Source organism: Prinia subflava, chromosome 1 (assembly GCF_021018805.1).
Source record: "Prinia subflava isolate CZ2003 ecotype Zambia chromosome 1, Cam_Psub_1.2, whole genome shotgun sequence".
Taxonomy (NCBI): domain Eukaryota; kingdom Metazoa; phylum Chordata; class Aves; order Passeriformes; family Cisticolidae; genus Prinia; species Prinia subflava.
In genome coordinates, this window is record NC_086247.1 from 87,584,154 (window position 1) to 87,611,398 (window position 27,245).

A 27,245-nucleotide genomic window follows, 5' to 3' on the forward strand; every position below is an offset into this window, starting at 1 on the left:
CTCTTCTCTCCTCTCCTCTCCTCTTCTCTTCCTCGATCCACAGACAGAATTAAGAATTCCTGTTGTTTTACAGAACTAAAAAAATACTTGTGACATTTTGAAAACCTCTAAACTATATCAGAATAGTTAGAAAATATTTATAGTATGGAAAAGATATCAAATGGATATTTATAGCATTTAAATCATTGCCTCAGATTGGTGTGAAAGGGATAATGAGACCAGTATCCCAGTTTGCATTACCCACTTTTGAATTATTTTGTCAGATTCTAGTGTGATGGGACTAAGATTTCAAAAGAAGTCTTCAATTCTGTATGTTGATGTGCTGGGGTTTGGGTTTTGAGGGTTTTTTGGGGGGGGACTGAACAAGTATTGGGGTAGAAAGTATCTCAAAATAAAGTAGAAAAATATCAAAAGGGCAAAATCTCCACTAAACATATCAGAGTGAATGATTCCAAGTTCTGTAATATTCCTGCTTTACTAACATATCATATAAAACCTGCACTGCTTCAAAACAAAAGTCTTGACATTTGCTTTGCATATTAGAAAGAACTTTCTTTCTGCAAAGATTTATTTTGAGGGAGTTCTAAGTTTTCTCCCAAATTAGCCTATAGACTGATGTAAATCTCCTTATCCTTAGTGGTTTGTACACCTCTGTGAACCTGAGAAGAGAGCACTGAACCTAATTTGGAGTTACACATGCACAAAAAAGATGATGTATAAGAAACAATAATGTTGTTGGGTCATAAATGAATACTGGAATTACAAATTGAACCACTTCATCACATAATTAGTGATAAATTCTTCTCTCCAAGAGGAAAACATCAAATGGGAGAAATAGCTGAGAAGTAAAAAGTAGAAATGTGGAAAATATAATATATGCAGCTGGTGTAAAATATATAATTCCTTGTGACACAAGCATTTGACAAATACAACTATTCAGTTGTTTTTACAGAGGATTCACAATCCAGCTGGGTTTAGATTCTGGATGATTGTATTTACACTAATCCCTGCAGATTCTACTGAATTCTTCAAACTGTAGGAATTAAGTCTAAGCAAGTCAGACAAATGTGGCCATCATTCCATTAGGTCTGGGTTTCCCAGGACAATATTTTGCATCCTCCATTGGCCAGAAATGTGAGAAATTTGGGTGGAGTATTAAATATGTGTGAAGAAGTACTTCCTTTTGAGGTACCTGTTTATTGCTGAGCTTGTTTAATCTGAAAAGGTGGAGTTTAGGTGGGAAGACTTCTTTGACTACCAAGAACCCAGGCATGTTCCATGTGATTCTTCCCTAATAATTTGTTATCACTGTTTTTATCAGTGTTGATATAACACTCAACATGTCTCCTTCTGTCTTCATAAACAGCAAATTATTGTAATTATATTGCTGAAGTCTCAGAAGATCCCTGAGAATCGATGTGGTTAGGACACTTATTGGGAAGGTGGCAGACCACGGGTAAAATTTCTTATTGGCTGTTTTAGACATTTAAAATAGGTGTTTCATATGCTAAGTTGTGTGAGAGATGGGTGACTAATCACCAATTTATTTGACTTTTTGATGTGTGTGTGTGTGTCTTGTCTAATAACCCGTTGTGGACACACAAAACCTTTGTAACACAAGCACTGGATGTGACAAAATGATTCGTTACCAGCTGCATGTGGGACACGTGGGTTCAAACCCTGGTTCTGCCACAGATTTCTCTTGTAACCTCAGGCAAGAAAATCTATCAGCCTAAAATTTAGGCACCTAATCTCAGCTAGTCATCTAGGCTCCCACTACAGTCAATGGGAGAGAGAGGCACCTCCAGAAGGCAGCTGAAAGCCCTGGCTTAGACCCCTATCTCTGAAGAAGATGAATCACCCCCTGCAGGTGCCTGTATCTGCACCCATTGATACTGAGGGAGCCTGGGTGTCTGGCATAAACAAGTTGCTTAAGTATGAAGTAGCTAAATAAAGGTGAAAAGCATTTCACTGTGGGTATTCCTGTGCCTCACTGGCCTGTGTGCACTTGGAGGAATTCAGCCTGTTGGTGAGGGGTGATAAAACAGACACATATGTGCACGATGGTTGAGGGTGGTTTGCAGAACTTGGTTTGCTGACATCACCAGCTTTACACTCTCAACATGTAGGAAACAAGGGGATGATTTTGTCTTCAGATACCAAAGTATGTTCCATGTCTGCAAGGAGAGGTACTCCCACTTTCTGTTAGCCCTATGAGCAGAGGGAAATGGACATGCGTTTAATCTAAAAATGTTCTTTTTAGCTGTGAACCTTTTTAAAGAAATTTGTGATCTACACAGATTTTGTATCTTTGAACTAGATGTCAAGTGACACTAAATATGAATAGAGCCATTTGTGTTCAACTCCTTTCTGTTAATGAACCAATCCTGAATCATTTAATCATGCTTCTGCAAGAATGATAGGAATTTAAACAAAAAGGAAGGTCTGTGTTGGTCTGTGAAGTTTTTACTGCATCCTCCAGTTTTGTATTTATTACTAGCTGTCTCAGGAAGGTTTGCTCCTCTTCTCTCTGTTAGTCAGCCCTTTTTGACTGTTGTGTTGTCATTTATAAGGGAGTTGTTCTCAGTGGAAAGGGACATGTCTATAAAAGAGAGACCATGAGCTGTATGGCTGCCTGGTGCTACAGTCTGGTACCGTCATCTGAGGCTATCCTACATAAAGGGCAGAAAGACAATGTTAACCACAAGGCCAAAGATGACTGCAGGAAGAGGAACAAGCTTTTATTTTTCTCTTTGTCCAAATGCATGAGATGGAATGTTTTGGATAGGGGAACTGGAATCAAATTGAAGCAATGGAAGGAATGTTTTTCTCTTTTCATTTTTCCTTGGGGCAGCTGTGTTTCTGTGTTGCTGCAGCTAAATCTCTTTTATGAAGTATAGAGGAAGCGGGTACTTACATGTACATTGAAAAATGCATGCAGTATTGACACAGAAAAACATATTAATAGATCAAATTTGGAATAGATATGTTTGAAAATGCCTTTTAAAAATAAATGTGATAACACTTTAATCTGCAGTGTGATTTAAGTACAAAGTATACGGAAGCACAGAGAACTTTTATGTATTCATGCATTTCATTAATCTCTGCAATGGACAGGTAAAAAGGGCAGAAGCACAGGCTTACATGCTGAAATATATATTTATTTTCAAAAAGAAAGATGTATCTGAATCTGTTATACTTTGAAATCAGGCCTAGGGTGTCTAATAAAAACTTGTGACTTCTTGACTTTTAGGCAGGAAACTTTGATCACACACTTGACAATGAAGATTATTCTGTGGAGGTAAAGAGAATAACTTGCTGATTTAAGCATATTTTTTTCCCATTTTCATAAGTGAAAACATATAGTCATGAAGAGTGAATTTCTAGGTGTCCTTTTGTCAGTCTATGCTTTTCTTTTTCATCTACAGTAAAACAATATAAAAAGGAAGAAAATAATAAGAAAAGGTCTGAAAGAAACGGACTGAACTAAAGGAAAACAATTTCCTTATTTCCCTAGAAAACAAGGCTGCTGTTTCAGATGACATTTTTGGTTTTGACAAAATTGTCAAAAGAGATTTAACTCCTCTCTTTCCAGATCGTAAGATTTCTGTAAAGGCAGGAGTGCCGAGCAAAGGAATTCCTCTGTCTATTATTAAAGACAGATTGGATTTAGCAAGCTTGGTGTTATTTTGAGATAAGAAAATTGCACAGAAATAAACAACTTGACATTTTACTTCCTCTTTACACTCTGCCAGAGATAGAAACCACATGAGTGTAGGCATACTGGCTTGGAAATATGAAACATGACAAATCTTTGTTTTGCTTTGTTTTCAAACTCTAAGCTGAAGAAATTGCAAGCTTCCTTGTGAATTACGTTAAGGTTTCCCTGGGTAACCTGCGATTCTTCAGAACCTTTCTTTTTTGTGTGTGTTTTTGAAAACTGTTAAGCCAAGCTAGTAATTGTTTATTAGTCCTCAGTGTACAGTTCAAGCCAAATAATTGCAAACATACCCATTCTTATATCATCTTAAAACTACTGATACTGAAGGGAAGCTGTTTCCTCTTAGAGGAAAAAGCATATTTTCTTATTAAATGGGACAGTGAGTCATATAAAGTGTGGCCCCCCTTCAGTCAGTGGAAGTCTTGCCCTTGCGTTAGTGGACACAGTTCCATCCGCCTGGCTGTCACATCCCTTTTTGTGCAGTGCCAGAGCACTGTGGTGCTTGTTGGAAGCAGAACATCAGAACTACATACACTGGCTGTCCCAGTCCTAAAGTGTGCCTGGTTTTCCCTTTTGAAGTTAGAGTGTAGAGGATGAGAAGAAGGAAATTGTGATGGAAAGACTAAAAAAACCTTACTATTGAAGTGCACATGTTTTTTATGGTTTAGCATCCATTAGATGATTTTTTCCAAGTAAAATCAGCTATTTCATTGGCTTGATCTTCTACCAGGGAAAAATATTTTTGGAAACTAATCAGCAAATTAGATTTGTCATGACGTTTATCTGGAAAAATAGGTGTAAATTCTATTTCAGGAAAGTTTCTAACATTTCTTTAATTTGTAATTGCTTGATGTGCTGCTCAGCTATTGTAGGAAGTTATGAAGGATATTGTATGCTTATGTTACCATGTACTCTGCTTATTTCCCAGAGGAGCCAAATAGTCTCTGAAGAACTAGGACAGAGTTTGAATGAGCTGGACTGAGGACCTGAAAATGCAGTAGGGAGATCACACTTGGGTTGTACTGCCACTATGGGTAGAACTCAGGGACTTGTACTAAAAGGTCCAAAGCTTGAGCTTTGGAGGCACTTTTAAGTTGACATAACCCTTGTGCTTTACCTTATTCATTACACCAAGCCCCTGTGAATTTCATTTAGCATTCCTCATTTCTGATATTAGCCCTTTTGTATTTTTTCCACATATGAAAAACTGAGATAAGGCAAACTAATTCCCAGCCAGAGGATGGATTATTTAATATTCAGATTGCATTTCCAAATATTATATATAATACCATGGAAAATTATGGATAAATATAATTTAAGATTCTGAAAGCCATCTCCAAGATATGGAGAACTGTCTTACCAATCCCCTTTAAAAACAGGCCTGTTGATATCCTGGTAAGATATACTGTACTAACAAGACATGTAGGAAAAAACCCCTCACTTAAACCCACTGTATTTTGTGTAAGGTAGAATTTAACTTTATGAATAACTTAAGACAATAACTCTAAGGCTAGAAAAATTAGTGTCTTGGATGAAGAGGCGAGGATTAGTGTTTGTAGAGGCTGTTACCAGCCGTAATATTGGGGCAAAGAATGTGGCTTGTGAAATCCCAGAGACATTGATGGAAAAAAGCTTTCAGGTAAACTTATGGTCATTTTGACATATATGAAAATGAAATTATTTTGGCTATTGTAATTTTAAAATATATTTATTATTTTTACAGTCATTATTATCCATATTACAATGAATCTTCACCTTCTGTGCCAGCCAATCATTATTTTATGAAGGGAAGAGCCAAGAACATTCCTTGTATTAAAAACTTGCCTAGAAATGCCAAACAATATGCTTTTCTGATGGACTGTCTATTGTCGTGCACATTTTAAGTTTCATTTAGGAAATTTTGAGGAAACTTTTCCTTATGATAGAATATTTTTAATTGTAACATTTGACCTGAATTAATTTAAGTATTAAGCCACAATGGTTTTAGAAATTATAACTCAGGTTGGTGTTCTTTGCTGTCTTGGAGATTTCCCTACTCTTCCTGTGGTTCAGAGATGATTCTTTTTCTCTTAATCCAGTCTTTACATTATGACTGTCAGAACTCCCTAAATGCCATGAGGAATATATAGTCTGTCCTGGAAGCCAGGTCTATGGGAGAAAATAAATATGTTGTATGTTTTCTTCTGACTGCCATGAGACAGTTTTACTGGCAGAGCTGACCACCAGGGAAGCAATTCTGACCAACTTATTTAAGTACTTTGAACATCTGGGTAGAAGAAAGCCCAAATTATCACTTTAAGTTAAAGAGAAATGTTGAAAGGAATGGCACTATTCTTTCCAAATAGTTGTCTTGATTTATAGTCTTTTGTTTGTATTTCATAATTTTGGACAGGTTTGCACTCCCTCCTAAAATTAGAAGAATGATACTGAAATGGCAGTTTCTTCACACTGGAAATTCTGTATTCTGCACATTTCTCCTAAGGTAACATATTTAGTCCTCTGCGTATTGCTTTACTTAATGCAAACAGCCCTCTGTGATCCCTGTAATGATTGACTGTGTGATAAATACTCTGTCCACAATCCAGCCAAGCCTCCAGGTCAGTGAGTGCTGATGCTCAACTTTGACATTCATCTCTGTGAATTGCTGAAGTGGGCTGGAAGCCGCACAGAGCTGGGGAGGGTGGTCTGTTCTGGCTGACATCAAACTTTGCTATTTTGTATTAGGCTGTCACTGAAGAGGGGGCCGGGCTGCAAATCTCAGCACAAGTGTACCTTTTGTTTGAATCTCAACTTTATTCACTGAAGTGTACCTTTTGTAGATGCCTTCACTTGTTCCTTCCTCTGCTATGGGGGATAGCAGTGCTTCCTTTCTCATTGCTCCAAAGGTGCAGCTAGTGTTTGATATCCTTTGTTTGTGGATCACACTGGGGAACAACGTAACAATCTGGTTTTTGTAATCAGGGCATCCCATGCAGGTGTTTGCTGAGTTAAGCAAATGATGACTGGGTTGGTAAGACCCAGACCTCGAGCACACATGAACTGTCTGCTATAATATGCACAGCAGACACAGGACCCAACTCTATATTCTGATTAAGAAATGAATTCTGACATTCTGCAATGCAAACAGAGTGTTTCTTTGTGGTTTGTGTGAAGGATGGAAAATGTCTTCTAGTAGTAATGGACCAAGACACAATGAATTATCTACAGTAGGAAATCACTGTTGGGCCTAGTTGGTATCTCCTGCATCCTGATCATGTGCTCAAGAGAGAAGAAAAGAGACAAGCTCACATGTCAGTCATTTATTGTGTTTGATGGTAAAAACAAGCAGAAAGTAATGGCAATATTGTCCTTTGTTTCAAAATCGTATTTTATTTATTTTGCATTAAATTTTTAATGTATGATGTTCTGCATGTTTCCCTCATTTTCTATTATCACTTAATCAAAAAATCAACTCTTTTAACAACTCCGTGAAGCCGACCAATTTTTGTTTGGTAAAAATACATAGTGCAGCTTATCATATTATTCTAGAAGCCTGTTTTTTCCCATGCATTCCAATGGTGATCTCCATTTCCTCTGCTCTAATCAACACCATCAGCACAAGAAAAAAAAAATCTGCTTCCTATTTGATTTTAAAGTCTCCTACATTTTTATATTTCTAAGACACTTTGAAAAAGCTTTTAAATGTCTAGCCATCAAAAAAACACATTAGTTTGGTGGATGATCCTTTTCACAGAAATAGTTCCATTACCTTCAGTTTTGCTCTGAGACAAGAATAAGTGTGATGGAGGAAAGGCTGTTCCACAAGAAAGAGTGGGATTGGATCCAAGACTAAAGGTTGCTCAGGATTAAAGCAGCCCTGTCTGTTTCAGCCAGGTTTTAGAATATCTTTCCAGTTTCTCCTAGTAAGTAGCCTTCTGATCATTAATTTTCTTGAGACTGAATCTCTGGACCTGAATCCTGTTTATTTGAGGAGGTTGTCCTTTAAAGTCCCTGACCCCAAGTGCCTGATTAAAGCATGACTGGCAACTCTCATGAACTGTGGCTTTTCTGAGCACCATAAATTAGGGTGATATTCCACTAGAAATAAATACATAAATCAGAATTACTTGTGTGAGTAGTGTGAACTTGTCCTTCCTTATTTTTTTGTCATGAAGTGCACTTGATCTTATTCAATTGCTTAGAGTACTGTGGTAGAACAGAAATAGAATAGTGTTGTATTGCAGAACCATGGCCAGTTATTATGGTCACGGTCTATCCTCTGACTATTTGCAAATTCGCATTTTACTAACAGGAGAAGCATGTGCTATTAAAACAAGAAGGGTTTCTTTCTTTTCTTTCTTTCTTTCTTTCTTTCTTTCTTTCTTTCTTTCTTTCTTTCTTTCTTTCTTTCTTTCTTTCTTTCTTTCTTTCTTTCTTTCTTTCTTTCTTTCTTTCTTTCTTTCTTTCTTTCTTTCTTTCTTTCTTTCTTTCTTTCTTTCTTTCTTTCTTTCTTTCTTTCTTTCTTTCTTTCTTTCTTTCTTTCTTTCTTTCTTTCTTTCTTTCTTTCTTTCTTTCTTTCTTTCTCTCTCTCTCTCTCTTTCTTTCTTTCTTTCTTTCTTTCCTCTTTCTTTTCTTTCTTTCTGTAAAAATTATTCTCTTAACATTTTTGTTAAGAAATATCTCTGCTTTTCAGGGAAATATGTTTTCTAGATGGATTACCACCTGCAGAGTATACTATATATCTCTGCTAAATCATTTTCTGTCTCTGCAGAAATAGCAGTTTAGTTTTGTAATATTTTTTAAACAAAATGACTGAGCATTTAGCACAATTATGTTCAGCACTATAATCTTTTTTTTTCTTCTTTTGTCGAGCCATCCTTTAACAGGGAATAAAAAATGAGACACACTGTAAGCTATTTTGCATAAATGAATAATTATGATTGCCACATATTGCCAATTGTAATTAGAGATAATAATGCTAGTGTTTTGGAGCTTTTACTCATGCATTGCTTTTCCAAGCAAAACAGAACTTTTGTAACATTTATCCAGTTAAGTGAACAGATTGGGTTTTCTACACACACACACACACAGAGAGAGAGAGAGAGAAGAAAAACATGTTCTTCTCTTTTCCACTGCACTTTTTAAAAATGATAGCTTTAATTAGTTGAAGGTAAATAAGTAAATAAATGACACACTGTAAATAGTAGGCTCTTAGCAAAATTAGAGGCACATTAAAGATAACACACTTTTGGGACTTGCAGATCTGTTAGCAAGTCGTCTGAGCATTAGAGGGAAATTGGCAGCTGCTTACAGTTAGCAAGCAAAAATGCTGTAGGTTTTGTGTGCATGTGCAGATCATTTAAGGGCTCAGTTTCCCTTATTTACATTCCATCACCTCTGGGATTTGAGAAAGGTTTGTTGGGTCTTTTTTTATTGGGTTTTTTTGATTTGTTTTCTGTGAGTGTGTGAGGAGGGGCTTGATTCCTGAAAACTGCTGAGTTTAGAAACAGTGTTAGACATACCTGCTAGCAGAGCAAGTTGCTCAGTGCTGCTGTGGTGAAAGCTTCACTTTAAGCAGTTCTCGGATACTGTGCATCCACACTGACACGAGAACTTGGCATGGTGCTAGACTAAAAACAATGCTGTTTAATCAGGTGTGGAGTGCTGGCTTGTTATTTTTGCCAGCAGCTTTGTTTTACTTGGACTGCACAGCCTTGTAAGAATTCAAAGGCATTGCAATGTTGCTGAAGAAGCTTTCTGAGATGTGTAACTAACCATAATGCTGTATCTCCAGGGTACTGAACGAATGCAGCAAACGAACTGTACTTTGCAACTGTCTCATTTGCCTAGGAAAAATGGACCAACTTCGGGAATTGTTGTTCAGCTCCCAGTCTCAGTGGGAGTTCTGTCTGAACAAAGACAGACTAGAGCCTAAACAATGAGCATTAAATTCGGCCCCTTCATCTCTGGATCTCACAATTCTTTTGGAAATGTTAGCAAATTAAGGTTCGCATCCCCCACCCTGTAAAATAACCCTGTTCCTCTTTCACAGATGGGTAAAGAGGATCGTGAGTCAGGGACAACAACAAGAGCTACAGATCAGAAATCTGACTCCAGAGTAGGCTGCTTCATTGTCATTGTTCATTATTTTCCATAGCCCTGTTGATCCCCAGTCTCTCATTATGCTTCTCAAGAGTTTTCACAACTGGAGTTGAGGGCATTTGGATGTGATTTTCCACATGGATTATTTGATGCATTTTCCTCATTCTGCATATCCCGACTTGACTTTGTCACTTAAACCCTATTTGGAAGGGCTCTGTAGCCATTTCAGGTTACAAATCCTGCTGTTTTGCCTACCACAGAATGATTCAAATGCGAACATAATCTCTGTTCCTTGCCCTGCAGAAGCTTTCATGTGGCGGCACATCTGACAATTAGGCCACACCTAGCTGAAATCTCCCAGAGGAGTGCTCTAGAAACTATTATCCTCTTTAGGGATTGGTAACCTGGCATAGATAAAAATAGGGGGAAAAGGAGACCCAAGACTTTCTTAAAATATATTTTTTAATGGAATTCAAAAATTATTCAACTATTGCTTTTTTCTGTCTTAGACAAGGGATGCAACAAAATGCTCTCTGAGTAGTTTGTGCTTATCAAATAGGAAAATTTTCTTATCTCAGAGCTGAATCTATATGATATCTTTGTACCTTAGACAGAATTCTAACAGAATTTTACAGGCTTACCTTTTCACCTTTCAAGATTTCCCAGCAAGGTTTTTGTAACAGGAGACACAGTTTTTGAAAAGAGTAGTATTGGAAAAATACTTTCTGTATTAAACTTGCTTTAATATAGTGTGTTTACTACTTAGATTAATTCCTAGTTGCTCTTTCTATTTTCCTTATATCTGCTGTTCTCTATTCCCTACTTCCTTATCCTCTTCTTCTTCCCTGGGAACACAGTTCCTGAAACTTTCTTCCCTTCTTTTTGTCTTAGGTGAATATTCTGTATCATTTCTTTCTCTTGCTTACTCCTTTGTAAGCAGATTCACAAATGGTCACCTTCTTCTACTTGATCTTTTCTCTACAGTGTCCTTCTCAAGGTTGTAAAATTGCTGATTTTCTCAGAGCAACAACTCAAAGTCATGTGTTTATTCTCTATTTGAAAAGATGTTTACTGTTTGGGCTTTTATCATGTGGTGGTTCAGTATTTTCTTCTCTCTTTTTTTGTTTCTCTAGACAAATACAATTCTGTGCTGTAACAGCGAATGCTTCAGATATGAATTTTCTATCTTTTTAATTAAACCATCGCACACCTTTTATTTGCATTGCTTGGACAGGTATGCTGGCTTTTAAGACTCTTTAGTTTATGTTCCACTGCTTTTTAGTTAATTTTCAATGTCAATAATCTCAAATATTCCTATGATCTCTTTTATTCTTCCCTTCATTTATAGGAGAGATTCAACAAAAACTTTCAGGGCTATTCCATTGTCTACATTTCAAAGCCTCCTTTAAAATTCTCCATTTCTACATTTCTCCAAATGTCATAAACTGAGGCCTATTGTTCATTGCTTATCCTTCTTATCAATATTTTCTCCATGTTTCTTTTTACTCCCTGGATATCCATTTGTTAAACATTAATAACTTATATTGCTGTTGTAATCTGTTGCAGCTCTAATCATCGTATTAATCTTTGTGGGAAGCTGATTTCCATGGAGATGTCAATATAGGACTAACTCTCTTACACAAGTAAAAAGTTACTGCCACTTCAGTCTGTTGTCCTGTGTTGCACTTATCATCATCTGGAATCAAACACCTGCAAATGCATCTATCCTGCAACCTCATTATAGAATTCACCCAACAACTCTTTCCTTCTCCTGTATAGCATGACAAAATCCTGAAAAGTTGTCCAAATAAACTTCAGTCTTAAACTTCCTGACTAGTGAAGAAAACATTTTTTTGTTTTGTATATTATTCCACTTAAAGATGCCTGGCTAATCCTCTTGTTAATTTTTGGCCACTCTGTACTGCCACGTTCATGTATATTCAAACTGAGCATACAAGCTCAGTTAAATTAATTCCCTTTAGTATATACTCAAGGCTAAAGTCATGGAAGTACAAAGAAAAAGGAGGAGAATGAGTCTAACAGGGGTTTGCTAGTGCCAATTATTTTAGAGAATTTCGTTGAGATGAAAACTGAATAAGGAATCACACCAGATTACAATGATGATCAAAGAAGGAGCAGTTTAATCTTTCAGTTTGTTGGATAAATGGAGGAGGGAGGGTAAAATAATTTTACAGTATCACAGAATATGCTGAGTTGAAATTTTTCTGCTGACATCCACCTCTGAGCCATGCATTGACCTGATGGATCTGCCTAGTCCTATCCATATTATTCCTTGTTCCGAGAAGAATTGAGGAAATGACTACCTGTGCTCCTGATCCCTTCTGCCACTCATCCCAGGGGCCTGAAGTCTCTTTTTATTGCCCTTTGACTTCTCTTTTTTATTTTGTTACTGCTAGTTTGAACAATCTGTCGTGGATGGTAATCAGAGGACCAGACTAGACTGGAGAGTTTTCTAGTAATGTGCCTTATCTCCCCTGGGAGACAGCAGACTTCCTTGTGAGTTGTGTCTGGAATGCACATCGAGCCCTCTGTACCCCTTAGAAGGGAGTGTCCTATGAAAACTCTCCTTCTTTTCCTCTTGACAGAGGAGGCTGTGATGAGGGCTACAGGTAGTGTTGTTTTACGACACCCACTATCCCTGTAGGATCTTTGCACACCTCACCAGTTGTCTGGCCTTCTGATTCCAGAGCCTCCACCTGTTACACAAAGTACCATTCCTGCTGTGCAGATTCTGAGAAGGAGGAGGAACCTTCCACCTGGTATGTGCTGTGACCTGCTTCCAGCCTTCATCTTCATCGGACCCTTGACTGACAGTCCTTTGACTGATTCCCCTGCAGGATTTCGAGTCCACCTGCTTCTTTGCAACACTGGAGGTTCCAGACTCTCAAGAGTTCTGAGTCTGTAATATTTCTGAAAGTAACTGGTCAGTGTCTTACTCCTTTGTTTGAGCACTGCGTGGTCTGTACACTTCTGACTGCAGCTCCTTCACCTGGCGACACAGCTCCTCAGCCACAGCACAGTCCCTGCAAAGGAATCTTTGTCAGCCCAGCCTTGCTGAGAGGCATCAGGCACTCTGGGCAGCCTCTGGCCTGGAGAGCTACACCTGCCATCAGCAGCTCTGTCTGTCTGTCTGTCTGGAGGCCTCTGACATGGCTGGAGCAGTGACCCTCACAGCCACAGGGGATTGAACTTTGTGTCAGCACCATAACTGAGGAAGTTTGAACTGGTGTGCTGAGAGTGGGGTTAAAGGGATCTCTTTGCTCTTCCTTACCACTTTCCTCACCCAAATAAAAAAGGGCTCATTTTAGCTCAATTACATCTTTCAGAAACAAAATAACAAAAAAACCCCAAACAAACAAGCAAACAAAAAAAACCCCAACCAACCACCCAAAACCCCAACAACAACAACAACTAAAACAAACCCAAATAGGAAAACCTGAGATTATCTTGGTAAGAGTGTGGTGCTGACAACCCCAACCTTGTGGGCTGAGTCCTCATATGGACCATTCACTTAAGAGCTGGACTTGATGATCCTTGTGAGTCCCTTCCAACACCAAATAGTGTGTCCTGCTGTAAAATGATGAATCACAGAATCACAGGCTGCTTGGGGTTGGAAGGTCATCTGATCCAACCCCTCTGCTTAAATAGGGTCTTTTAGAACAAGCTGCCCAGGACCATTTCTAGACAGCTTTTGAATTATTTCTATGAGTGGAGAATCCTTTACCTCTCTGGACAACCTGTGCCAGTTCTCAGTCATCCTCAATTTTTCCTCAGTGAAGAAGTATTTCCTGATTTTCAGGGAGAATCTCTTGTGTTTCAGTTTATACTTTTGCCTTTGTCCTCTCACTGGACATTACTGGAAAGAACCTGGGTCCTTCTTTACAAAACCTGCCTTCAGGTATTTATGTACATTAAGACAACCCCCCTGAGTTGTCTGTCCTCTTAGAGAACAGTTCTGTCTCAGCCTTTCCTCATGGGAGAGATGCTCCAGTCTCTTCATCATCTTAGTGGCCCTTTGCTGAACTGTCACTTGTGGCTCCACATTTCTGTTGTCTTGAAGCTGTTGTGAAAGAGCCCTTCCCTTTTTAAAAATTCATTTTTCAAATAAAAACATTCAACTACTTAATCACAAATGTGTGAAAAGCTTTTATCAACCCAAATAATTGTCCAAAGGACAAAATTTTTTCTTTAGATCAAGTTACATCAGTGGATTTCTTGTGTGTTTTTTTAAAGACTACATATTTCACAGGGGAGCCTTTCTGTGCTGTATTGTTACAATCCCTAGATAACTTCAATAAATTAATACAATCACTTCTGGATTACGAAAGAGCAACTCTTCTGAGATTTTGAAATTGATTATAATATTGTGTAAATAGATTGTGTCTCTCCTTTTCAGGAACTGAATTTAAACATTCATACTAATTTGTTTTCCTTGGTGCTGTTAATGAATTTGAGACTCCATGTATTTATAACGTTAGCAATTATTCTTAACGACTATCATTGTTCAGGGAATTTTTCAAAGTATGAAAAATGCAAGTGAGCACCTGAGTGAGAGAAAAAACCCCTTTTGCCTAATAGTGTTAGTGGATCCTTTACTTAAAATATATAATCCATCCTCATTTTCTGTCTGTCTTGATAAACATATGAGTAAGAGAAAGTGTTTGACTGGGAGCTCGTGTTTGCCTTGTCTTTTTAAATTTAATTTTAAAATCTCTCCAAAACCAATGATTCAGTATCTTTTTCTTATTTTCTGGTTAGCTGTATTTTTTTGCCTGCAATAACAAAGCCATGAAAAAAGACAGCAATCCCCTTGCTCATGTGATATAATTCCACACTCTGAGTGTGAATACTGGCAGATCAGCAGAATGAGCCATCTGCAAGCTATAAGCTGTGTCTTTGCATGAATAGATTTAGGATAAAAAAAAATTGTCTGACCTGGAAGCCAAACGTTACTTGGCATCTCTACCAGAGATCCCTGCAAGGCCAGCCACTGCTTGTGTTGAATTTGTGTCCTTTCTAAAATATGCATCCCTCGCTCTTGCCATCATATTTTATAGTACACGTACACAAGTGCACACACAGAAATACACACACACAGGGCTGCACCATGGGCCACCTCAGAGATGCTGTACTGCAATTTAATGAATATCAGACTTCATAGTCAGTCTCTGTTGGATTGCCATGCCGGTGAATAATGAATATCATACTGCAAGGTTAATCCCAAGTGGCCAGTTTCCTGGTTTTAGCAGGCTGGGTGTTAGTTTGAAGTGCCTGTAAATGTCTACAGTTCATGCATTGTGCTGTGTAGGAACACACTCCTCTAAATCCTCTCCTTATTCAGGCCAGTGAATCTTGCTGAAGTCAAAGGAATTGGTCAAAGATGTAGCACAAGATGGATTTGTTCCTGCAGTCTTCCCCCTCCACCCCTCATCCCAGTTGTTATCTCCCACCTCAAACAGAAGGGTCATGCCTTTTGCCAGTTTTTCCTTTTCATGTGTTGCTCTCTCCCTCCTAAGCTTCTTCTACTGGCTCTGGTGTCCTGGTCCTCTGAATTATAGCTTGCGTCTTCAACTAATGAAGTTGTAGGCAAAATTCCCATTGACTTCATTCAGAGAATGATCCAGATGAAATAGTGCTAACTCCAGAGAGCTCCTGAGCCCTCGTGGCATAAATGTGAGCTGCGGAGCCACAGGATTTGTAAAGATTTGTCCCTAGATTATAGAACATTTGGGATGGGTGGAGTCTATGTTTTCAAATTGTTTCCAAAGTGCCATTTTCTCCTAACGCACTCTGGAAATTATCAAGGGACAGTAACCCTTGTCAAATGACACAAAATTTCAAACTCATGGTAAGAACAAGGAGCAGGAAGCCATTTACTTTTATTGCCCTTGTGAAGATGCATGGGGGAAGGAACTAGAACAATATCTTCAAAAAAAAATCCTTTTTTTCCCCTCTAGTTTGTCTTTTTGTCTTCCTTCTCTATTCACCCCATTGAGAGATCTAGAATCTGATCAGACCTTCCCAGCTGTTCTAGTTAAAAGTCATTGCCTGCATAGGATACGGTTTTTGATCTCCTGCTCCTCCTTCAAAAATAACCTGTTTTGAATAGCATTAAAATTTTCCCTCCCATTAAATTCAATGTCAACAAAAACAGATTAAAACAAAAACAAATAAAAAAATTTCCTTTCTCCAGCATTAAAAGACTTGGAGGTTTATTTAACACAAAATACTGTATTGCATGATCTTTCTTCTGCAATTACAGACAGCATTAGTGCTGCCTAACTGCTCTTTTAATATAAACTATAACAAGCTAGAGACATTCTCCGGGCTTGGGACTGTAGGTGGTGACACCCTTGCACTACAAAAAGAAAATGCAAGTGGCTGGTCATGCTATTAAGCTGTGATATAGGCATGACAGGTACTGAGAGGGAAATATTTGGTATATAAATGTATGAACATATTGGCTGTGGAGAACAGACCTATAAAAGGAGGTTTCAGCATCCCAAAAGCAGGAGGTAACAGTGAATCCGGGGCTGGGAAAGCGTAGCTCTTTGAAGGCTGTTACTGTTCTGATTGGCACCTGCTTGTTATGAGCCTGGGAAACACTGGCAACACTTGGGAGGGCAAAGCTTTTCACCTCCATACATCACAGTGACTTGGAGCATTTCCCCTTAAACTGTGTGCACTGCTGGCCATCTACAGAATGGGGCCTTTGTTCTGCCCACACTGATATTTATGCAACATCCATCTTTGTGCTTCATGACATTTAAATGACAGAGTGCTGGGCTGTGGCTCACTGCAATAACGTGGTCTCTGTTCTACCTGCCCTCTGGAGACTGAGGCCATGTTTTGAGCAAACTGGCCAATTATTCTATTTAGGGAGCCGTAGCAGAAATGCTACAACAGAAGCAGCAACAATTTCACAAAGCGTTTGTTGGTACCAATACAACTCTAGGTACCTAAATGCTAAGCAAGCTGACAGCTTCATATGAGCATTTTGCTTCCACCCCTGGAGTACCTCACTCACTTTTCCCTTTCCATGAGAAGTTAAGGATGCAGAACAACATTTAATGCCAGCAATAACCACATCCTGCCTTACAGCAGAGGGAACAGCAGGCAAGTTCTCAAAAACAGAAGCTCGAAATTGGGTATCCAAGTAGGTACTTAACTATATGTCTATTGTGCTAATTTCCTAAAGAGCTTAATGCCAGTCCTGGAGTTTGAGGTCAGGCAGGACAGCAAGGAAAGGCAGCCACGTTAAAGGTCAAGGGCCCCAGGAGGTGGAAACTTCTGCCCATTCCCTGACTCATTTAGGTCAGACAGTGCTTACCAAGAGTTGAGAAAGCTCATTAAGATGAGGAATAAAAGGAGAGATGTTGGCTTTGGAGCAACAAGAGCTGCAGCATGGGAAAATGGCCCCTGCAGCTCATGTTTTGTGATTGGGTTTTTTTTCTTCTTTTTTTTTTTTTTTCTTCCTTGAATTAATAAAGTCAGCCCGAGGGAAAAGCCTGAAAAAGATTTTGGCAGGATGTTAGTCCTTCCTGGGTTAGGGAAACAAGCCAATAGCCTTACAGGCAGCTGACTCTTTAATCACATATTTAGTATCTGGGAGAAAAATATTCTGAGGTAGCTAAGTGACCTCTAGAACCAAAACCTACTTCAAATGTTACTCAGAGATTAGGAACCAGAGCACTGTATGAGGCCCATCTAACATCTTACCCCTTGTGAGGGCTCAGAATTTAATCATTCCCTAAAGTTTGATTTTTTTTTTGTTCTGTGGTTTTGTTTGGTTTGGTTTTTATTTTGGTTTGATTGTTTGTGGGTGGGTTTTTTGGTTGGTTTTTTTTGTTGTTATTGTTTTGGTTTGGTTTTGGTATTTTTTTATGTTGTTTTGTGGTCCTGTGACATTTTGTAGCTGAGACTTTGGATTCTGTATGACATTGCCATGTTTGAGAATATTAACTTGGATTTTCTGTTCCCAAAGTTCCAGCTGGGCTCAGTTGGTTTCATGGGTATTCAGACCCTCTAACAACCTTTCAAAGCATGGAACCATGGATATAAGTAGTTGAACATAGACTCCTCTCTCCAAGCGCAAGCCAAAGTATGAACACAATGAATGAAACAAAATATGTTATTTCTCTATCTAGTGAACTGTCTCGAAGCACAAAACCAGATTGGGTCCACCGAAAACACCATGTTCCCATCTCCCTTATTCCACCATTGCTGAGAAAATATTTCTCAGTTATCCATACAGCTCTGGAAACACTTCAAAGGGCTTCAGGAACACGGCCTATGTGATCCCCAGAAAACCAGGAAAAGTTGGGAACCAGATTGTGAGTGTGAATAGATGTAACCGGGTGGTGTAGTTTCTAACTGGCTGTGCCTGCCACCTGGAATCACTTCGTTTTTACAAAGTGTGCTCTCACAAGAAAATGAGAAATTACTGAACATAGTCAGCCAGCTTACCCCAGAAGGATGTTTGAACCCCACAAGAGAAAGTTAGCGGAGGCTACACCTAGGAAGTTTGTTCTTGCTCTAGCTCCAGAAGCAGGGCCTGTTTTGAGGTCGTGGGGTGGTGGCTGCAGTTGACTGTTTCATTTGATGAAAACACGGCCATATTTTAATTTTTCTCTTTGTTCAGATGGATTTAAAAGTCTGAAAAACTGAAAAAGGTAATAGCTTTCATATATGCAGATGGGACTTAAAACTGTGATGCTAATGTAGCCATGTGTGTGACTTCAAAACATGTAGAGGGCCCTGTAGTCAGAAACCAGCTAAGTTACAGAAAATGTAAAAGGAAACCCTTTGTAGTGTTATTAAATCTGGAGTTCAACACTTTATATTCTGACCTAAAGGAGAAATACAATCACTCATTCGTTGCTTTTGGTTCCTAATTTAAAAACTTTCCCAATTACCAGAAAGTGCTGGAAATTAAAAATCACCTTTTTTTTTTTTTTTTTTTTTTTTAATTAATAAAAACACTGGGAAAAGTGGAAAATTATGTGATATCTCTTACTAGAGACTTTTTTGGAGAGTTTCCTTTTAGCAAATGTAATAAAGTAATCTGCTAGAGGAATTCTCTGATGAGACAAAAGGAAACTGAAATGACAAATCATATAGTAGCACCATAGAAATTTGGAGCACATATTTTAGAAAGGGAACTTTCTGGACTTCATTTGTGCTTTGGAAGCCAGGTATCCATTTAATCACAGGGTCAGAAAATCTAGTGCACTGGATTTTCTGTTTTTCAGATTTCTTTATTTTGCATATGCATCTGAAACTGTTGGGAAGTGTGGAACAGAATATCACTTTCCAAAATCCATGCCTTCAGTGACCGGTACCTCTGAGAAAATTAGGCAAGTTCTGACCACAGCTCCAAGCTGCCAATGCACGTGTGGCAAAGAGGAGGGGAGGAGGAAGAAGACAGTCAGTTACTGATTCAGACAGAGCACAGAATTCCAGCACAATTCAGCATGAGCAGGAGTGGTGGCAGAGGAAAGCTGACTGCGCCGCATGCGCTGAGATGGGGCAACATCAGATTATCACATCCTAGTTGAGTCAGGAGCAGCTGCTGCCAGCAAAGCCAAACCTAGTTTGCTCCTTGGCTGAAAACTTAAATATCAACACCCTTTAATTATGCATAAAAAGATAAACAAAGCTAGCAGCTTTAAAGTACTGTTATTAATTGCACCAAATGTTAGTGAAAGGTTGAATTATTCATAGTTATAGTTCTCAGGGGTTTCTTGATTAAGGGAAATAAGGAGAATTTGTTGTATCTCATTCCACATAGCATTCTCAGTTTGCCTAATCCAACAAACAGGGATATATTTTCAGGTCGGTTATGCAAAAAATGCATATATCTGCTAGTTCCTTAGCAACCTTTTGGGATATTTCTGCATCTACTCCCATAAACCCTTCATATTGGAAATTGTCTCCAGTGGCTTTCTAGGGATCAGTGGATTTTGCCACAATAATAATACCATTCATGTGCAGTTAGAGTAAATAATTTTATTTACTTACAGGATCATTGCTGTGTTTTGGGTTTTATTGAAATGTTTCTCTAGGAAAATAATATGTAAACACACTTTATTGAAAGCCCTCTGTGTGAATGGAGGCATCTGTAAGCTGTACTAACTGTATACAATTTTGTAATAACTGAAAACAAATACTGCTCCTTCAGAAGCCAAGTTGCTCTTGTCATAGCCCTAGCCCTCTTTTCTTTCTGCATTTTAGCTAGAGCTAGTAGCCAAAATCAGTATAAACTTCTGGAAAGGAAGATTTTTAAAAGAACAATATGTGCTTATAGTTCATGCAGTTTTCTATTCAAAAAGTTATCTGCACAGCATACCTGCAATAGATTTATTATGAGTAAACATAATTTATGAGTGAACCTCATAAATTATGAACCTTATGATATGAACCTTATCAAACAACCTCATACTTTGGTAACTTGCATATGGTAACAGACTGAGGGACAGTTTGGCTGAGTAATTTTTAGTCATGCAAGTAGTGGAAACTAGCTGGACCCTGTGGAGTAAGGGTCCTCTGCCTGAGACAGTGTTTTCTGCATTCAAGCTGAGCTCAAAATGTTCACTGCAGTCAGGATTGTGTGGGTCTCATCCAGCAGCTTACTCAGTGCATGTCAAAGCCTTCACGGAGTGCAGCTGAGGAGCTTCTGTTCAGCTGCTCATGCATCTGCCTTTTGTCAGTGGTGCTTTGACAGGAGTGCATGCAGGTGTTGTTGCTGAGTGTATTCAGCACTCTTCCACAAAGAGGAGCCTCAAGACTGCACCGCCTTACTTCTGGTGAAATTGATGGAGTTTATCTTAAGTCCCTGGAGGAGCTTTTACAAGGGTAGTAGTGACAGGACAAGGCATAATGGCTTTAAGGTGACAGAGGGTGGGTTTAGACTAGGGAGAAATTCCTTATTGTGAGGATGGTGAGGCACTTGGACAGGTTGCCCACAGGAGCTGTGGATGTTCCACACCTGGAAATGTTCGAGACCAGGTTGGATGAGGCCCTGGGCAACCTGATCTCATTCAGAATATCCTTGCCCAAAGTCCCTGCCAACACAAACCATTCTATGATTCTATTCTATTCTATTTGTGGCATGTGAAAATGCAATCTATTTATGTTAATGAACAGCTGGAAAAAACTTGTCTTTAAAGTCACTGAGGGTTTTGTTGGTTCCTTCATAAAGTCAAATTCACAAAAAATATTTTTTTTATTTAGCATGAAAGGCTCATATTTATGTACAACTTTTTTTTACAAGCAAATGGCAAGTCATAGCAATTTAGGTCATATTTGAGTATGTTAAGGCCTAGAAAGACTGAGCAAAAATCCCATAGGTCAGATATATAAACAACTGTTTAAATAAAAATGGAGGCTATCTGTAGAGATAGGTATAATGTATCTATGAAATTATATATTAAATATCTAGAATACACATACAGTCACATAGATTTGCACATCCATTTAAATAACTTTTACAGGGAAATGCATGGGACTAATTTTTTGGTGTGATGAATGCTCTAGCTGTCCTTTCACACATTTGTGTAATAAGGGTGAAATTGCGTTCGCACTTGCTTTATAAAAATTAATAACATGTTTGACAGCATGTGAATATGATCTTTAAGTAGCTTTTAAATAGAATGTCAGTTCCTATACGAAACAAAGAAGGACTTAGTCCAGGGTTGCCTACTTTCTCCACCCATTAGGTGGTATTTCTGTGGCTACGATCACAAGATGTGCTTTGGAGAGGAGATATCTCCTGATGTGGTTTATAAGAAAGGGATGACAATTTTCCAGCAGAGTTACCATTTCCTCCAGTGGTGATGCTGGGCTGGATGTGAAGCTGAGTCCCCAGGCAACCTAATTATTGCAGCTTCTGATAGCTCACTTTAACCAGATCTGTAATTCCCCACCTGAGTGCTTGCTTGGTCACCTTGGTTTAAGCAACCGGTTCAGAGGATGGGTCTTCTTAAAATAAACGAAGTCACAAATAACCGCTATAGATAGCTTGGGCAGAAAAGGATAAATAGGAGGCATGTAAGTTTTGATGTGATTTGATATTGAGTTTGATTGTGCTCATGGTGGGGGCCAGTGTCCCTTGTGTCATCATTTTCCCTTACACTGCCACTGAGGGCTTGTCAGCCAGATAAGAGTGTCTGAGCCAGCTGCTGTGCCAGCTGGCCCCATGTTGACTTCTTTGGCAGGTTTGTGCTGTGCAACGATGTGGTGCAGAGGTGCTGGGATTCAACATGCCCTGAGCTGTTATGTCCACACTGTGTGTTGCAGCATCGTGTGGAGATATTGGCTTGAGTCCCATCAACGGTGTATTGCAATAGTATTGTTCCACCAGCTCTGAGAACTCCTCCCTACATTTTCTGTGGTAGGTTTGGCCATTGTTACTCACAGATTTCCCATTTTTTTATCATTTCAGCACATTATTCCATTTTAGTTGTGACACAATCAGACAAACTCAAGCCAGCAAATAGCTACTGAGACAATCACTGTCGAAACCCAAGCTCCACACCAGTGCTCAGAAAAGCATAATAGTGTGGTTGGCAAACCAAATACTATTAAGTTTGTTGTGTGGATTAGAGTTTCTCCTGACTGCATCTTTTCTCATTTTCTAGTGTTGCATCCAGACCAGAAAAGCATCTTATGGCATTACCCTCTCTAGCAAGTCGCTGGACCTCATTGCCTCCAAGGATCATGTGGTTTCAGGATTGATACGCTCAGAAGTGGGTTTCTGCTAACTGGAGACATCCCATGTGCTCTCTGGGAAGTCAACCACAATCCTGAGCTGCTGTGTCAGGGGAATTGATAAAGGATTGATTGACCAGCTTTGCCCTGAATAGGGATAACCATTTTCTTCCTAAACTTCCACCCAGTGCTTTGGCAAGCAGAAAGCCTGTACCAGTGCCAAATGTGTAATTACTTCACTAACAGTGATGACATGTATGCCTGTTCTGCATGATCCTATTTTGTCGCTTCTTCTGTTGGCTATGAACAACTCAGATAATAGGAACCTCGTCCCTGCATCTGTCTCTCAGCAAGGAGAGCTTTAACCTAAGCTCTGAGCACATTTTAAAGAGGAAGAGAAAAATACATCACAATAACAAAAAGCAAAAGTACATGAACAGGTACAGACTTGGTAAAAAGCAGAACAGCATGTGCTGTCCCAAGGGCAATAAAGGCCATATTGCTGTACTGGGCTTTGCACATACATGAGAACCATCACAAGGTGGAGGCCACCTTTACTGCAGAAAGCTGCCACTGTCTCAGGACATTCTCAAAATATAAGGATTGTGACACATGGTGTAGTACTCATCAGTCCACAAGGGTCTGGCTTCTGCCACTCTGTTCTGTATTCTATTATCTTGTCTTTTATTCTTCACTAAAAGAAGGTTTAATAAATAGCTAAAATAAATAAAACTTAGCAACAGATTATTCTTTCTTGCTGTCTCACTGAGAGATAATCATGTATGCAATATGTAATTTTATTTTAAGCAGCTTTCATCTATTTCTTTTGTGACCTCAATTTATAAATGTGCATGGAATTAATTCATCATCTCCAGACAGGCTCCTCAGATGAGGACTTCTACCTTTTTTTATATGTTTGAGTATAATGTTATTGCAATTAACAGAACTCTTTCATAATCCATTTCAGCTCACTGCTTTACTCTAATTTCTTCTAAACTCAGGTTTTCTTTACTGCTTGTGCCTGTGTGTATACATGTACTCAGACACACACAAATGCATAACGCATCAAGGTAGCAAAATTATTCATTGTCATGCAGAAAAGGGGTCAGTGTCCTGTGGATGCCATGTGTAAGTTATTTAAAATTCATTTTCTCTTTATCTCCAATGTTTTCTCACCTGCTTTGTTCAGTAGAATACACATTTTTAAATGACCAAGCAGGAAATATATGTCCTTTTTACTGAAACTTTTTTCCCTTCTGTGCAGCAGCAGCTGCCTGCCATGTTATTGTTTTTTGTCGCTAGCAGGCTTTTTGGGTGTGTGCCAAGGGTTTCGTGTGGGGAGCAGGACGATTTACATCTCAATGGTGAATGGCAAGGATGGGCGTGGGTATACCCAGCCACACCAGGTGAGGTAGAACAGCCACTTCCAGCTCACCTGGAGTAATTAATTCAATAAAAAGTTAATTACAACAAAAGGGAAAAACAAACTTCCATATAACAGATGGTAAATTTTTAGTGTGATGAAAACTGAAAGGATTTTCTTTTTAAACACCAGTATGGTGTGCCCTAAGTGGTATACAAAATTCTGTTGGTATATACTCAAGTAATTGCATATGTTGTTTCTGTATACTGGCTCTGCTGTGCTTCTTGTTACATATTTCCTTCTGTTTCAGATATGTGTGAGCTCTGCACAAAACTCTTCACCAACACATAGTATTTCTGGCAGAGTATGTTTGTGGCTTGGTTGGTGGAGGAGTTGCAAGTCTTCCATGTCAATCAGTCACTCCTCTTCCAGAAACTTTGGAACTGTCTGACCTAAATGAGAGTCAGGACATCACCAAATTGCAGGGAGGAGCAGGTGCCTTATGAAAACAGAGGCTGGGTGGCAAAGGAAAGCTTCGTCCACTCCTTTATCCAGAAAGAGCCGTGACGTAAAGTTTAGCCCTTTCCCAAAGCATTTGGCTGACCCAGTGTCTGAGGAGTTGGCTGGCCAGTCATGAGGCGAGTATGCAGCTGGGCAGTTTGCACAGAGGGCAGTCCACATGCATCTCCTGCTTAGCTGACAAAATTGAGTGAAAATACGGAAGAAAAGAAAGAAAAATATGCTGAGATGTGCACAAACCTGCTCCTTACTAGAGATGGGCACACATGTTGATGGTAGGGGTCATAAAAGTTAAGGAGGCAGAGCTGGGCTTTTGGTTGAAATAACACTGAGAAATTGTATTTCATTAATGTCAATGTTTGTAGAATAAACTCTTCCCTGACAAAGAGAAACCTAGTGTACAGAACAGAATTTAATTGTGCTAGAATAATGTTAAAAAACTGAAGTCAAGGTTCCTTGCTGTTTTGCAAGCTAGCAACCTGTTTGTAATGATTACTGGCTCAAACATTCATAAATGAGAGATACATATGAATGCATATGAATTTTGGAAAAATCCTGATTTTTTATAAAATACTGAGCCTCCACATGAGAAAGCTGAGGCACTGACCTCAGTTTCTTCTAAGACAGTTCTTCTGTATCAACTGCTACAACTGATCCACGTATTTAAAGTATTTAAATATGAGATAAAAAACTTACCTGGTCATTACTAGTGCATTTTGCATTTCTTCCCTTTCACTGGGTCCAGTAGGAGGTTAGCTTCTTTTCAAAAACCCTAATGGCATCAGACAAAAATATGTTATTGAACAGGCAGAAGAAGAAAACCTTTGCTGTTCTCAGTGATGGGTGTGATCCTACAGCAGTTTAATGCTTTCTGTGGAGCCAGCACATACAGAGCATTTATCAAAATTGAAGGCTTCCAGCTGGAAGAACTTTATTCACAACACTGCCAAAATTTTCCATCATTTTCAGAACTAGATCCCCAACAGTAGGCTTAGGAAATCCTGGTCCTATTGCTGTCAGTAGGCAAAGTCAGTGCTTTCTATTGCATAAGGGACAAAAAGAAGGGAGGCGATGATTTATTCTACAAGATAGCAATTTCCCCACATGCTCCCACCCCATCTGCAGGTAATTAAAAGTTGCTAGCATAGTTAATCACAGTGATAGTGTAGACAGACTCCAACCACAGACCTGGGTGGCACTGCTGGCAGTGTTGGTGGCACAGCCTAGGTGTGTTTGGCACCCTTCCGGGGATCCTTCTTGCCCTTGCCTTGCTGTGGCTCCAGGCAGCTCTGACACCATGGGGACTCTGCACCAGCTATCAGATGGGATGCTCTGCTGTCTAAGAAACAGCAAATGTGGGGAGATGTTACAGCAAAAACACGTACTGGTTTTGCTGCTAACTACATGCTGAATGATTTTGACATGAGTGTTTTACATGCAAGGAGAAGACCGGTGACACTCTGCCTGCTCGCTCTGGTGCTGATCTTCTGCTCTCCACATAAGATGGCCAACAAGGAAACCTCACACAGTGAGGCTTGATGTGTGCTCTGTAGCAGTCCTACTGCTTGCTACTATCACATACTGAATTTATTGAATGTTGTTTGGTTTTTCAACTGGAACAAATAAATCTGTCAGTATTTAAACCTGAGCTTGTTCTACATGCAGCAGTAAATGTTCCTTAAGCCTTTGTGGTTGATATTGTATTTGGAAGCTCACTTCATAATTATAGGTGGGGCTGTGGGGCTCCTTGTTATTCAGGCTATTCTGGACCTCAACCAAGGTTTTGTAACGAAGGAGACAGCTGTCTCAGGGACCCTTGCTTGCTTGTCTGGTAGACCTACAAGATGTGGGTGCACAGGGCAGGGGGTTGCATGTGGAAGAGATTACTTCATAGTGAAGGCATTTAAGCATTGCCCACACCAGTAGGACTCCTTTTCTGCCCTTACCATCGGGTTCTCACAGTTGTTTTCAGGGAAAATTTCTGATTGTGGTATCCTACTCCTTTTGTCTACCCAAGATGGGAGGTCAGAACAAGATCAAGAGAAATACATCATGTTTGGAGCTGTAAATGGTAGCACTCTGCACTTGAAAAGATCTATGAAAACCAGTAGCATCTCAGATCAGGTACCCAGAATGTGGCTCCACGTAAGATCTCAACCTTTCTGTGTCCCACCTTCTTATTTGTAAAACACAGAAAATCTGTTGCTATCTCAGGAGGTTATCCCTTTAAAAAAACAAAAACAAAACCCAAACCAAACACTGATACCCATAAAGCACAATAATGGTGGAGGCAAAGAAAAGATTGTGAAAAAATTATTTTAAGATCTAAATAGAGTTCCAGCTGCAGAGCTGGGCACCTCACACTGAGTAATAAAGAAAAAGAGTTATTGCAAACTCACCCATTAAATGTGCTCCATCCAGTCTGCTTTGGATAAGGTGAAACTCATAATAATAGACTTTAATTACTCACATTCTGTTGTAACACACACAGTGTGGCTGAATTAGATATGTAGATAAAATCTGAACTTCCAAACTTTTGGATGCTGGATTTTGCAACCCAAGAAATACTATCCTGGCACAGTGAGATGGAGGGAGATAGGGTTGTCTGTGACAAAGGGTAGGCTCTTATAATCACATGCATGATTTCTAGTCCTTCTTTGTTCCCCCTGAAATAGCCATGAGATTATAAGTGGATGAAACAGGGAGAAAAAAGGCCTTTTGGTCATATAAAATACTGCAGAAGGTAAATTATACCAAAACCCTACATTTTAATATGATTTAAAAAATATTTTAGAAACATGCCTAGGAATTCTTGAGTAGTATCATTAGATA

The 27,245-nt window shown here is 39.1% G+C and overlaps 1 long non-coding RNA gene across 1 annotated transcript in view; it reads left to right on the forward strand.

The window, feature by feature from the left end:
* The window catches only part of LOC134552944 (uncharacterized), a 145,637-nt gene extending 119,630 nt beyond the window's left edge, over window positions 1-26,007 (forward strand). The window contains exon 8 of the long non-coding RNA XR_010080989.1: window positions 22,462-26,007. This is a non-coding gene — a long non-coding RNA (uncharacterized LOC134552944). The remainder of the gene's footprint in view (window positions 1-22,461) is intronic.
* The last annotated feature ends 1,238 nt before the right edge of the window (window positions 26,008-27,245 follow it).